The sequence below is a fragment of the Cetorhinus maximus genome, unplaced genomic scaffold (genome assembly GCF_964194155.1).
Source record: "Cetorhinus maximus unplaced genomic scaffold, sCetMax3.hap1.1 HAP1_SCAFFOLD_1004, whole genome shotgun sequence".
NCBI classification, from domain to species: Eukaryota; Metazoa; Chordata; class Chondrichthyes; order Lamniformes; family Cetorhinidae; genus Cetorhinus; species Cetorhinus maximus.
This window is the reverse complement of record NW_027596946.1, coordinates 47,501-60,798: the sequence shown is the minus strand read 5'-3', so window position 1 is coordinate 60,798 and position 13,298 is coordinate 47,501.

Here is a 13,298-nt window from a genome sequence, read left to right as displayed (position 1 = left end):
GCACAGTAACTCCCAGTGTGATACGGAGACCGGAACTGTGCACAGTGACTCCCAGTGTGATACAGTGACCAGGATGGTGTGCAGCAAGTTCAAATGTAGTCTAACCACGGTTTAACATCAGGGGTTAACAAATGAGCACAGATCCTTTCTTAAGCATGTGCACCTTGTAAAAAAAAGTCAATTATTTAGCACTTACCGACCGCAGAATGTGACAAAACCCTTCCCAGCCAGTAAAGTATTTTTTTTAACAAAGTTTTGTAATGTAGGGAAAGATGACAGTCAATTTAAGCACAGGAAGATCTGACAAAAACACCAGCGACCAGCGAGTCTGTTTTATGGATGTAGCGATGTTGGTTGAAGGACATATCATGGCCGTCTCTGGACACCAGGGAGAGCTTCCCCGGACCCCAGCGGTGAAATATTACACGTCCGGAGAGGGCAGACTGGGGGTCCCTCTGCTTTTAGCATCGGACCCCAAAAGACGGGGTGCGGGGGTGCGGAAAAGGAATCTGACCAAGACCCCCATCTTCAAAGTCCTCGCCCACAAATCAGCCACTGATTCCTTTCCATAGGCTTTGGATAACTATCGAGAGATTTTATTTTTGTTAATAATTCTTCGTCTCAGATTTAAAAGACTGGAACACAGGCTAGAAATCCCAGCAAATTTTCGTCTGTTCACCTGTTAATCCATTTTGTGCATTAACTACAGAATTCCAGGCACCCAGTGTTAACTGTGCCAAGTTCTTATTACTTTACAACATTGTTTTTAACAGCAAAATAAAATTTCTACGGAATAATGAATCCAGCATCATTTACCCCACTAGGGCACGGGTTAGATACAGTGTAGAGCTCCCTCTACATTACCCTGACAGTGTGTCCCTCCCCCCACTTTATACCCAGTGTCAGCATCGAGCGCTCCCAGGGCAGGTACAGCACGGGTTAGATACAGTGTAGAGCTCCCTCTACATTACAGAAAATAAAAAATCCCAGGAAAAACTCAGCAGGTCTGGCAGCATCGGCGGAGAAGAGCACAGTTGACTTTTCGAGTCCTCATGACCCTTCAACAGAACTGAGTATAAATAGGAGAGGGGTGAAATATAAGCTGGTTTAAGTGGGGTGGGAGGGAGAGAGAAGGGGGGGTGGTTGTTGGGACAAGCAAGCAGTGATAGGTGGAGATAACCAAAAGATGTCACAGACAACAGAACAAAGAGGTGTTGAAGGTGGTGATATTATCTAAAAGAATGTGCTAATTAAGAATGGATAGCAGGACACGCAAGGTACAGATAGCTCTAGTGGGGGTGGGGTGAAATAAGACTAAAAAGGCAAAGAAGGTATAGATAAATGATTGGTGGAATACATTAAAAATAATGGAAATAGGTGGGAAAAGAAAAATCTATATAAATTATTGGAAAAAACAAAAAGGAGGGGTAAGAAACGGAAAGTGGGTGGGGATGGAGGAGAGGGTTCAAGATCTAAAGTTGTTGAACTCAATATTCAGCCCGGAAGGCTGTAAAGTGCCTAGTCGGAAGATGAGGTGCAGTTCCTCCAGTTTGCGTTGAGCTTCACTGGAACAATGCAGCAGGCCAAGTACAGACATGTGAGCAAGAGAGAAGGGTGGAGTGTTGAAATGGCAAGCGACAGGGAGGTTTGGGTCATGCTTGCGGACAGACCGAAGGTGTTCTGCAAAGCGGTCGCCCAGTCTGCGTTTGGTCTCTCCAATGTAGAGGAAACCGCATTGGGAGCAGCGAATGCAGTAGACTAAGTTAGGGGAAGTGCAAGTGAAATGCTGCTTCACTTGAAAGGAGTGTTTGGGCCCTTGGACGGTGAGGAGAGGGGAAGTAAAGGGGCAGGTGTTGCACCTTCTGCGTTAGCATGTGGAGGTGCCATAGGTGGGGGTTGAGGTGTAGGGGGTGATGGAGAAGTGGACCAGGGTGTCACGGAGGGAACGATCCCTGCGGAATGCCGCCAGGGGGGGTGAAGGGAAGATGTGTTTTGTGGTGGCATCATGCTGGAGTTGGCGGAAATGGCGGAGGATGATCCTTTGAATGCGGAGGCTGGTGGGGTGATAAGTGAGGACAAAGGGAACACTATCATGTTTCTGGGAGGGAGGAGAAGGCGTGAGGGCGGATGTGTGGGAGATGGGCCGGACACGGTTGAGGGCCCTGTCAACCACCGTGGGTGGAAAACCTCGGTTAAGGAAGAAGGAAGACATGTCAGAGGAACTGTTTTTGAAAGTAGCATCATCAGAACAGATGCGACGGAGGCGAAGGAACTGAGAGAATGGGATGGAGTCCTTACAGGAAGCGGGGTCCCTCTACATTACCCTGACAGTGTGTCCCTCCCACTTTATACCCAGTGTCAGAATCAAGCGCTCCCAGGGCAGGTACAGCACGGGTTAGATACAGTGTAGAGCTCCCTCTACATTAGCCTGACAGTGTGACCACCCCACTTTATACCCAGTGTCAGCATCGAGCGCACCCAGGGCAGGTTCAGCACGGGTTAGATACAGTGTAGAGCTCCTTCTACATTACCCTGACAGTGTGACCACCCCACTTTATACCCAGTGTCAGCATTGAGCGCTCCCAGGGCAGGTACAGCACGGGTTAGATACAGTGTAGAGCTCCCTTTACATTACCCTGACAGTGTGTCCCCCCCACTTTATACCCAGTGTCAGCATCGAGCGCACCCAGGGCAGGTACAGCACGGGTTAGATACAGTGTAGAACTCCCTCTACATTACCCTGACAGTGTGTCTCCCCCACTTTATACCCAGTGTCAGCATCGAGCGCTCCCAGGGCAGGTACAGCACGGGTTAGATACAGTGTAGAGCTCCCTCTAAATTACCCTGACAGTGTGTCCCCCACACTTTTTACCCAGTGTCAGCATCGAGCGCTCAGAGGGCAGGTACAATACGGGTTAGATACAGTGTAGAGCTCCCTCTACATTACCCTGACAGTGTGTCCCTCCCACTTTATACCCAGCGTCAGCATCGAGCGCTCCCAGGGCAGGTACAGCATGGGTTAGATACAGTGTAGAGCTCCCTCTACATTACCCTGACAGTGTGTCCCTCCCACTTTATACCCAGTGTCAGCATCGAGCGCTCCCAGGGCAGGTACAGCATGGGTTAGATACAGTGTAGAGCTCCCTCTACATTACCCTGACAGTGTGTCCCTCCCACTTTATACCCAGTGTCAGTATCGATCACTTCCCGTTATTCTGGAGCTAATGGTGGGTGCGTGGGTTCTGCTGGTTGGAGGACCGAAACTGTGCACAGTGACACCCAGTGCGATACGGAGACCGGAACTGTGCACAGTGACTCCCAGTGTGATACGGAGACAGGAACTGTACACAGTGACTGCCGATGTGATACGGAGACAGGAACTGTGCACAGTAACTCCCAGTGCGATACGGAGACCGGAACTGTGCACAGTGACTCCCAGTGTGATACGGAGACCGGAACCGTGCACAGTAACTCCCAGTGTGATACGGAGACCGGAACTGTGCACAGTAACTCCCAGTGTGATACGGAGACCGGAACTGTGCACCGTGACTCCCAGTGTGATACAGTGACCAGGATGATGTGCAGCAAGTTCACATGTAGTCTAACCACGGTTTAACATGAGGGGTTAACAAATGAGCACAGCTCCTTTCTCAAGCATGTGCAGCTTGTTAAAAAAGTCATTTATTTAGCACTTACCGACTGCAGAATGTGACAAAACCCTTCCCAGCCAGTAAAGTATTTTTTTTAACAAAGTTTTGTAATGTAGGGAAAGATGACAGTCAATTTAAGCACAGGAAGATCTGACAAAAACACCAGCGACCAGCGAGTCTGTTTTATGGATGTAGCGATGTTGGTTGAAGGACATATCATGGCCGTCTCTGGACACCAGGGAGAGCTTCCCCGGACCCCAGCGGTGAAATATTACACGTCCGGAGAGGGCAGACTGGGGGTCCCTCTGCTTTTAGCATCGGACCCCAAAAGACGGGGTGCGGGGGTGCAGAAAAGGAATCTGACCGAGACCCCCATCTTCAAAGTCCTCGCCCACAAATCAGCCACTGATTCCTTTCCATAGGCTTTGGATAACTATCGAGAGATTTTATTTTTGTTAATAATTCTTCATCTCAGATTTAAAAGACTGGAACACAGGCTAGAAATCCCAGCAAATTTTCGTCTGTTCACCTGTTAATCCATTTTGTGTGTAACTGCAGAATTCCAGGCACCCAGTGTTAACTGTGCCAAGTTCTTATTACTTTACAACATTGTTTTTAACAGCAAAATAAAATTTCTACGGAATAATGAATCCAGCATCACTTACCCCACTAGGGCACGGGTTAGATACAGTGTAGAGCTCCCTCTGCATAACCCTAACAGTGTGTCGCTCCCCCCACTTTATACCCAGTGTCAGCATCGAGCGCTCCCAGGGCAGGTACAGCACGGGTTAGATACAGTGTAGAGCTCCCTCTACATTACCCTGACAGTGTGTCCCTCCCACTTTATACCCAGTGTCAGCATCGAGCGCTCCCAGGGCAGGTACAGCACGGGTTAGATACAGTGTAGAGCTCCCTCTACATTACCCTGACAGTGTCCCTCCCCCCACTTTATACCCAGTGTCAGCATCGAGCGCTCCCAGGGCAGGTACAGCACGGGTTAGATACAGTGTAAGAGTCTCTCTCTACCCTGACAGAATGTCCTCTGATTCAAACCCAGTGTCTGTATCGATCACTTTCCGTTATTCTGGTGCTAATGGTGGGTGTGTGGGTTCTGCTGGTTGGGGGACGGTGAGTCGGGTGATGAAAACCCCGACTTGGTGTCACTAAGTTGGAGGCGACCGGCCACCAGCTCACGGGGCAAAGGTGCCCCACGCTCTCAGATGTCAACGTGGTGACATTGTCACGTGGTCTGTTCACCGCATGATCTGCTGTCACGTGATCCAGTCTGCCCGGGGGGTGGGGGGGGGATTCAGCCGTGACACGTGGACAGGCGCCATTTCAGTGGATGCTCAACACGGGCAGAGGTCACGTGACCCTGTGGCGCATTGGGTTAGCTGCAGGAATGACAACCAACCCCCTCCCCCACCAGGTGTTGGCCGCCGAACGGCTGGAGCGCGTGGGGGGTGGGGTGAGTGGTGGGGGGGGTGGGGGGGAGTGGGAGGTTGGTGTGAGGGGGGTGTTTGGTGGAGCAAGTGACATTGACGACAATGGGATGAGGAGGTTCAGCTGCTCATTCAACCGGCGCAGACTCGACGGGCCGAAGGGCCTTTTCCTGTGCCCGTTGACCCCACCCACTCCCCCCCACCCAACTCCCCCTCCCTCCACCCATCTCCCCCTCCCCCCACCCATCTCCCCCTCCCCCCACCCAACTCCCCCTCCCTCCCCCTCCTCTCCCCCTCCCCCTCTCCTCCTCCCCCCTCCTCTTCCTACTCCTCCTCCCCTCCTCCTCTTCTTCCCCCTCCCCTCCCCTACTCCCCCCTCCCCCTCCCCTCCTCTTCTCCCGCCTCCCCCTCTCCGCTTCTCCCCCCTCCCCTTCTCCGCTACTCCCCCTCCTGTCGCCCCTCCTCATCCTCCTCCTCCTCTACCCTCCTCCTCTCCCCTCCTCCTCCCCCTCCTCCTCCTGCCCGTCCCCTCCTCCTCCCCTTCCCTCCTCCTCCTACTCCCCCTCCCCTCCCCCCCTCCTCCTCCTCCTCCTCCCCCTCCCTCTCCTGCCCTCCCCTACTCCCTCCTCCCCTCCCCTTCCCCGCCCCTCCCCCTCCTCCTCCTCCCCTCCTCCTCCCCCTCAACCCCTCCTACAGCCACAATGGACAGAAAAATCAGGCCTCAGGCTTGGCTGCCATTGAATCACTTCACGATGTTTACCCTGTGACGTTAGAGGGTGGGGTGGGGGTGGGGGTGGGTGGCGAACATTATAATAATGTTTGCAGACCCGGCGGCCAACTGCACAGCACGATCCCACGCAACATCAATGATTTCGATGTCTTTACTCCAACAGCTCACTGCGTAAAAACAAAAGTTCCCCACTCACCTCCCCCTCCCCCGTCCCCCTCCCCCGCCCCCCTCCCCCCAACACCCCTCCCCCCAACACCCCACCCCACCACCACCGCCTCCCAACTGTTCTTTTGACCAATTATCTTCAATCAGTCTCATGGAACATTCTAGAAGCGTTGCAGCGCAGGGAGCGGCCATTCGGCCCATCGTGTATGTGCCGGCTCCCCCTGAGGAACAATCCGCATACTGTCATCCCCCACCCCCCTCCCTCCCCCCACCCATCACCCCCTCCCCACCACCCCCTCAGCGTCCCTGCGCATTCCACCATCGCAGGCGTTTAGAAAATGCAGGAGTGTTTGCGGGCACAGGAAGAGGCCACTCTGCCCATCGCACCTGCGCCGCCCGGGCCTAATCCCTCTTTCCAGCACTGGGCCTGCCTGTAAGGTTACTGGACCCCAGGTGCATAATCCAGACACCCCCTCCGATGAGATGAGTGTCTCTGCCTCTGCCGCCCTTTCAGGCGGAGAGTTCCAGGCCCTCTGGGTGAAAAATCTTTCCTCGTCTCCCCTCTGATCTTCCTACCGGTCGCTTTAAATCCATTTCCCCTGCCTGGCCTCTCTGCTAAAGTCAGCAGGCCCTTCGCGTCCACTCCATCCAGGCCCCTCACAATCCTGTACATCTCAATCGAACCTCCCCTCGGCCTCCCCCGTCCCCAGGAGAACAACCCCGGCCTACCTAATCTTCCCTCACAAGCAGCAATTTTCCAGCCCCGGGTGGCAACATCCTGGTAAATCCGCTCCGTACCCTCTCTGGTACAACTACATCCTTTCTGTCATGTGATGACCAGGACTGCACACCACGCTCAAGTTGTGGCCTCAGTCGGGTTTTATATCATTGCAGCACAACCTCTCTGCTCTTATATTCAACGCCTCGGCTAATAAAGGAAAGGATTCCATTTACCCCTTTAACCACCTTGTTGACCGGCCCTGCTACCTTCAGGGATCTGTGGACGCTCACTCCAAGGCCCCTCACTTCCTCTGCACCTCCCAGTATCCTCCCATTAATTGTGTGTTATCCTTTGCCTTGTTTGACCTCCCCAAATGCGCCACCTCACACTCTTCCGGGTTCAATTCCATTCACCGCTTTTCTGCCCACCTGACCAGTCCATGGATACCCTCCTGTAGCCGAATAGCAATTCTCCTCGCTGTCCACCCCGCGGCCAATTTTTGTCTCGTCTGCAAACGTCTCGATCATTCCCCCTACATTTATGTCCAAATCATCAAGAAGCAGTGGACCTGGTACTGAGCCCTGTGGAACCACACTGGAAACAGCCTCCCAGTCACACAAACACCCGTCAACAATTATCCTTCGTTTCCTGACACTGAGCCAATTTTACACCCAGTTTGCTACCTTCCCCTGGATCCCATGGGCCTTTGTTTTTTTCTTTAACTAGCCTGCCATGTGAGACCTTGTCAAAAGCCATGCCAAAATCCATGTAGACCATATCAACTACACTGCCCTCATCAATCCTCCTCATTAATCCCTCAAAAACTTCAAACAAGTTAGTCAGGGATGATCTTCCATCATGACCTCTCTCTCGCTCTCTCGCTCTCTCTCTGCCTTTCTCTCTCACTCTCTCTCTCTATCTCTCTGTCTCTCTCTCTCACTCTCTCTCTTTATCTCTCTCTGTCTCTCTCTCTCTCTCACTCTGTCTCTCTCTCTCTCTCTCTCACTCGCTCTCTCTCTCTATCTCTCTGCCTCTCTCTCTCTGTCTGTCTCTCACTCTCTATCTCTATCTCTCGCTCTCTCTGTCTCTCTCTCTCTGCTTTCTCTCTCTCTCACTCACTCTCTCTCTCTATCTCTCTGCCTCTCTCTGTCGCTCTCTCTCTGTCTGTCTCTCGCTCTCTATCTCTATCTCTTGCTCTCTCTGTCTCTCTCTCTCTCTAGCTCTCTCTGTCTGTCTCTCTATCTCTATCTCTAAGTCTATCTTTCTCTCTCTCTCTCTCTCTCTGTCTGTCTCTCTATCTCTATCTCTAACTCTATCTCTCTCTCTGTCTGTCTCTCTCTCCCTCTCTCTCTTTCCTCCCACCCTCTTTCTCTCCCCCGTATCCAGACATTCTGAGCAGGCCCACTGACCTTACACACTGTAGGACGAAACAGCTCACCGACCTCATTCTCACAGAAACGGTGCAGGACTGGGAGGGAGTATAGAGGAGAGGTGAGAGGCAAAATCCCAGGGAGCTAATTCACTCCAGTCTCAACAGCTTTCACAAATGAATTTCTGCGTGGAGGCACTCGACTGAGGGCTGACCGAGGCAGAAATATGGAGGAATTTGGGATAATCACATACCTCAGCTCAACAGGTTTACCTCACCCTATTTACACACACACACCAGGCAGCTTGTTCCCCTATAGGAGGGGGGAGTAACCCCCTCACCCCATTTACACACACACACACCGGGCAGCCTGTTCCCCTATTGGAGGGGGGGATTAACCCTCTCGCCCACCCTCTCCCCATTTACACACACACCGGGCAGCCTGTTCCCCTATCGGAGGAGGGATTAAACCTCTCACCCACCCTCAGCCCATTTACACACACACCGGGCAGCCTGTCCCCCAATCGGAGGGGGATTAACCCTCTCACCCACCCTCACCCCATTTACACACACACACACACACACACAGGGCAGCCTGTTCCCCTATCGGAGGAGGATTAACCCTCTCACCCACCCTCTCCCCATTTACACACACACTGGGCCCTATCGGACGGGGGATTAAACCACTCACCACCCTACAACACCCTAATTTAATTACATTACCCAGTCCCCTGTCCAGTCAGGGGCTAAATCCACCCACCAACCCCGATCCTAATTTAATTACATTACCCAGTACCCTGTCCAGTCAGGGGCTAAAACCACCCCCCAGATCCTAATTTAATTACATTACCCAGTACCCTGTCCAGTCAGGGGCTAATACCACCCACCCCCCGACCCTAATTTAATTACATTACCCAGTACCCTGTCCAGTCAGGGGCTAAAACCACCCCCACTCCCGATCCTAATTTAATTACATTACCCAGTACCCTGTCCAGTCAGGGGCTAAAAACACCCACAGCCCCCCTGATCCCAATTTAATTACATTACCCAGTACCCTGTCCAGTCAGGGGTTAAAACCACCCAACCCCCCCCGATCCTAATTTAATTACATTACCCAGTACCCTGTCCAGTCAGGGGCTAAAAACAACACCCACACCCCCCGATCCCAATTTAATTACATTACCCAGTACCCTGAGATAAAAACAAAAAGCTACTGCGGATGCTGGAAATCCAAAAGAAAAACAGAATTACCTGGAAAAACTCAGCAGGTCTGGCAGCATCGGCGGAGAAGAAAAGAGTCGACGTTTCGGGTCCACATGACCCTTCAACAGAACTGAAGTATAGTTAGGAGAGGGGTGAAATATAAGCTGGTTTAAGGTGGGGGGCGAGGGGAGAGAGAAGTTGAGGGTGGGGTGGTTGTTGGGTCAAGCAAGCAGTGATAGGAGCAGATAATCAAAAGATGTCACAGACAAAAGGATCAAAGAGGTGTTGAAGGTGGTGATATTATCTAAGAGAATGTGCTAATTAAGAATGGATGGCAGGACACGCAAGGTACAGCTCTAGTGGGGGTGGGGTGGAAAGACTGACAGGGCATTACTGTTATAGATTTAAAAATAATGGAAATAGGTGGGAAAAGAAAAATCTATTTAAATTATTGGAAAAAACAAAAGGGAGGGGGAAGAAACGGAAAGGGGGTGGGGATGGGGGGAGGGGGAGTTTAAGATCTAAAGTTGTTGAATTCAATATTCAGTCCAGAAGGCTGTAAAGTGCCTGGTCGGAAGATGAGGTGCTGTTCCTCCAGTTTGCGTTGGGCTTCACTGGAACAATGCAGCAAGCCAAGGACAGACATGTGGGCAAGAGAACAGGGTGGACTGTTAAAATGGCAAGGGACAGGGAGGTTTGGGTCTTTCTTGCGGACAGACCGCAGGTGTTCTGCAAAGCGGTCGCCCAGTCTGCGTTTGGTCTCTCCAATGTAGAGGAGACCGCATTGGGAGCAACGAATGCAGTAGACTAAGTTAGGGGAAATGCAAGTGAAATGCTGCTTCACTTGAAAGGTGTGTTTGGGCCCTTGGACGGTGAGGAGAGGGGAAGTAAAGGGGCAGGTGTTGCACCTTCTGGGTCTGTCTATGTCCTTCCTTGTCCTTCCTAACAAAATACATCACCTCACGCTCCGCATTGAACTTCATCTGCCACTTATTTGCCCACTTCGCCTCTTGAAGCTCCACACCGTCCTCCTCACAGTTCACAACACACCCAAGCGTCGTGTCATCCGCAAACTTTGAAATTGTCCCCTGAACGCCAAGATCTAGATCCTTAGGGGAACTGGCCAGATGCGCTGTACTTAGATTTCCAGAAGGCATTTGATAAAGTGCCACATGAAAGGTTATTGGGGAACATAAAAGCTCATGGTGTAGGGGGTTGCGTATTGGCGGCGATAGAAGATTGGCTGGCCAACAGGAAGCAGAGAGTAAGCATAAATGGGTCTTTTTCAGGTTGGCAAAATGTAACGAGTGGTCAGGGGCCAGTGCTGGGACCTCAACTGTTTACAATTTATATAAATAACTTGGATGAAAGGATTGAAAGGATGGCTGCCAAATTTGCTGATGACACAGGGATAGGCGGGAAAGTAAGTTGCGAAGAGGACATAAGGAGGCCACAAACAGATATAGATGGGTTAAGTGAGCGGGCAAAGATCTGACAGATGGAGTTATAATGTGGGGAAAAATGTGAAATTGTCTATTTTGGCAGGAAGAATAAAAAAGAAGCTCATTATCTAAATGTTGAGAGATGGCAGAGCTCTGAGATGCAGAGGGATCTGGGTGTCCTAGTGCATGAATCACAAAAGGCTAGTTATGCAGGCACAGCAGGTAATTAGGAAAGTTAATAGAATGTGATCATTTATTGTGAGGGGGGAATTGAATATAAAAGTAAGGAGGTTATGCATCAACAACAAAAACAGAAAATGCTTGAAAAACTCGACAGGTCGAACAGCTTCTGTGGAGGAGGTAAAAAACAGTTACTCGCCTTCAGAGTAGACATGTCCCCTACAAAAATAAGAGTGGCACTGCCAAATCTAGACCTCCCTGGTTGTCTAGAGGAATACAGGGGAAGATCAAACAGAAAAAGAAAGCGTACGATAAGCACAAAGAACTAAGCACTGCAGATAGCCTAGACGAATATAGGAAGTGCTGGGACGAAGTAAAAAAGGAAATAAGGAAATCAAAGAGAGGGCATGAGAAAAGATTAGCAAGTAAAGTTAAAGATAACCCAAAGATGTCTTGCCAATACATTAATGCTAAAAGGTTAGTTAAGGAAAAAGTGGGACCTATCAGAGATGAAGATGGAAACTTGTGTGTGGATGCAGAGGCTGTGGGAAGGGTTTTGAATGAATATTTTGTCTCCGTGTTTACAAAGGAAAGGGAGGATGTATATATAGTAGTCCAGGAGGAAAACTGCGAGATATTGGACGGGATAGTCATAAAGAGAGAGGAAGTACCTGAAGGGTTGAAATCCTTGAAAGTTGATAAGTCACCAGGGCCAGATGGATTGTCTCCGAGGCTGCTGAAGGAAGTCAGGGAGGAGATAGCAGGTGCTCTGAGGATGATTTTCCAATCTTCACTAGATACAGGGGAGGTACCGGAGGACTGGAGAAATGCAAATGTAGCTCCATTGTTTAAAAAGGGATCAAAGGAAATGCCAAACAATTATAGGCCAGTTAGTCTTACATCGGTGGTGAGCAAATTAGTAGAATCAATCCTAAGAGATTGGATTAACTGTCATGTGGAAAGGTATGGACTAGTCAGGGATGGTCAGCATGGATTTGTTAAAGGAAGGTCTTGCCTCACAAATTTGATTGAATTCTTTGAGGAAGTGACAAGAAGGGTTGATGAAGGTAGTGCAGTGGATGTTGTGTACATGGGTTTTAGCAAGGCATTTGACAAGGTCCCACATGGCAGATTGGTCAGGAAAGTAAAAGCCCATGGGATTCAGGGTAATGTGGCAAACTGGAGAAAAGGTTGGGCTTTGTAACAGGAAACAAAGGGTAATGGTCGATGGATGCCCTTGCGAATGGAAAGTTGTCTCAAGTGGTGTTCCACAGGGCTCGGTGTTGGGACCCTTGCTGTTTGTGTTATACATTAACAATTTGTACGTGAACGTGGCGGGCACGATTGGGAAATTTGCAGATGACACAAACATTGGCCGAGTAGTGGATAGTGTAGAGGATAGCCATAATCTCCAAAACGATATAGATGGGTTGGTGGAGTGGGCGGTAAAGTGGCAGATGGATTTTAACATAGAGAATTGTGAAGTCATACATTTAGGGAGGTCAAAGATTTACAGGGATTACACCATAAATGGGAATATACTAAGAGGGGTAGATGAAGTGAGAGACCTTGGCGTACAAGTACACAGGTCCCTGAAGGCAGCAGTTCAAGTAGACAAGGTTGTAAAGAAGGCATATGGAATGCCCTCCTTCATTGGCAGAGGTATAAAATATAAAAGTAAGGATATAATGTTGGACTTGTATAAAACACTGGTGAGGCCACAACTGGAGTATTGTGTGCAGTTCTGGTCACCGCATTACAGGAAGGACGTAATAGCTCTGGAGCGAGTGCAGAGGAGGTTTACAAGAATGTTGCCAGGGTTAGAAAAGTGTAGCTACGAGGAGAGATTGGATAGGTTGGGGTTATTTTCCTTGGAACAAAGAAGGCTGAGAGGTGACTTGATTGAGGTGTACAAAATGATGAGGGGAATAGATAGAGTGGACAGGGTAAAATTGTTTCCCTTGGTGGAGAATTCTAGAACCAGGGGACATAGATTCAAGATAAGTGGCAGAAGGTGTAGGGGGGGACATGAGGAAGAACTTTTTTACACTGCAGGGTAGTGGGTGTCTGGAATTCATTGGTGGTAGAGGCAGAAACTCTAAACTCTTTTAAAAAAAAGCACCTGGATCTTACACCTTTAAGCGCTGTAAGCTGCGGGGCTATGGGGTCGGGTGCAGGAAGGGTGGGATTAGAAAGGGGCGCTTGGGTGTCCTCGGGTTGGCATGGACGAGATGGGCCGAATGGCCTCCTCCTGTGCTGTAGCGTTTCTACGGTTCTGTGGACGTCACAGGCGGTCACTCCTTTGGATCGAGCTATGCCTCGTCCGAGCTGGCGCCGAGGAACTACAACTCCCTTCCAGTGTCCGCTGGCTGGCAGAGGGACCTGGCACTAAACTG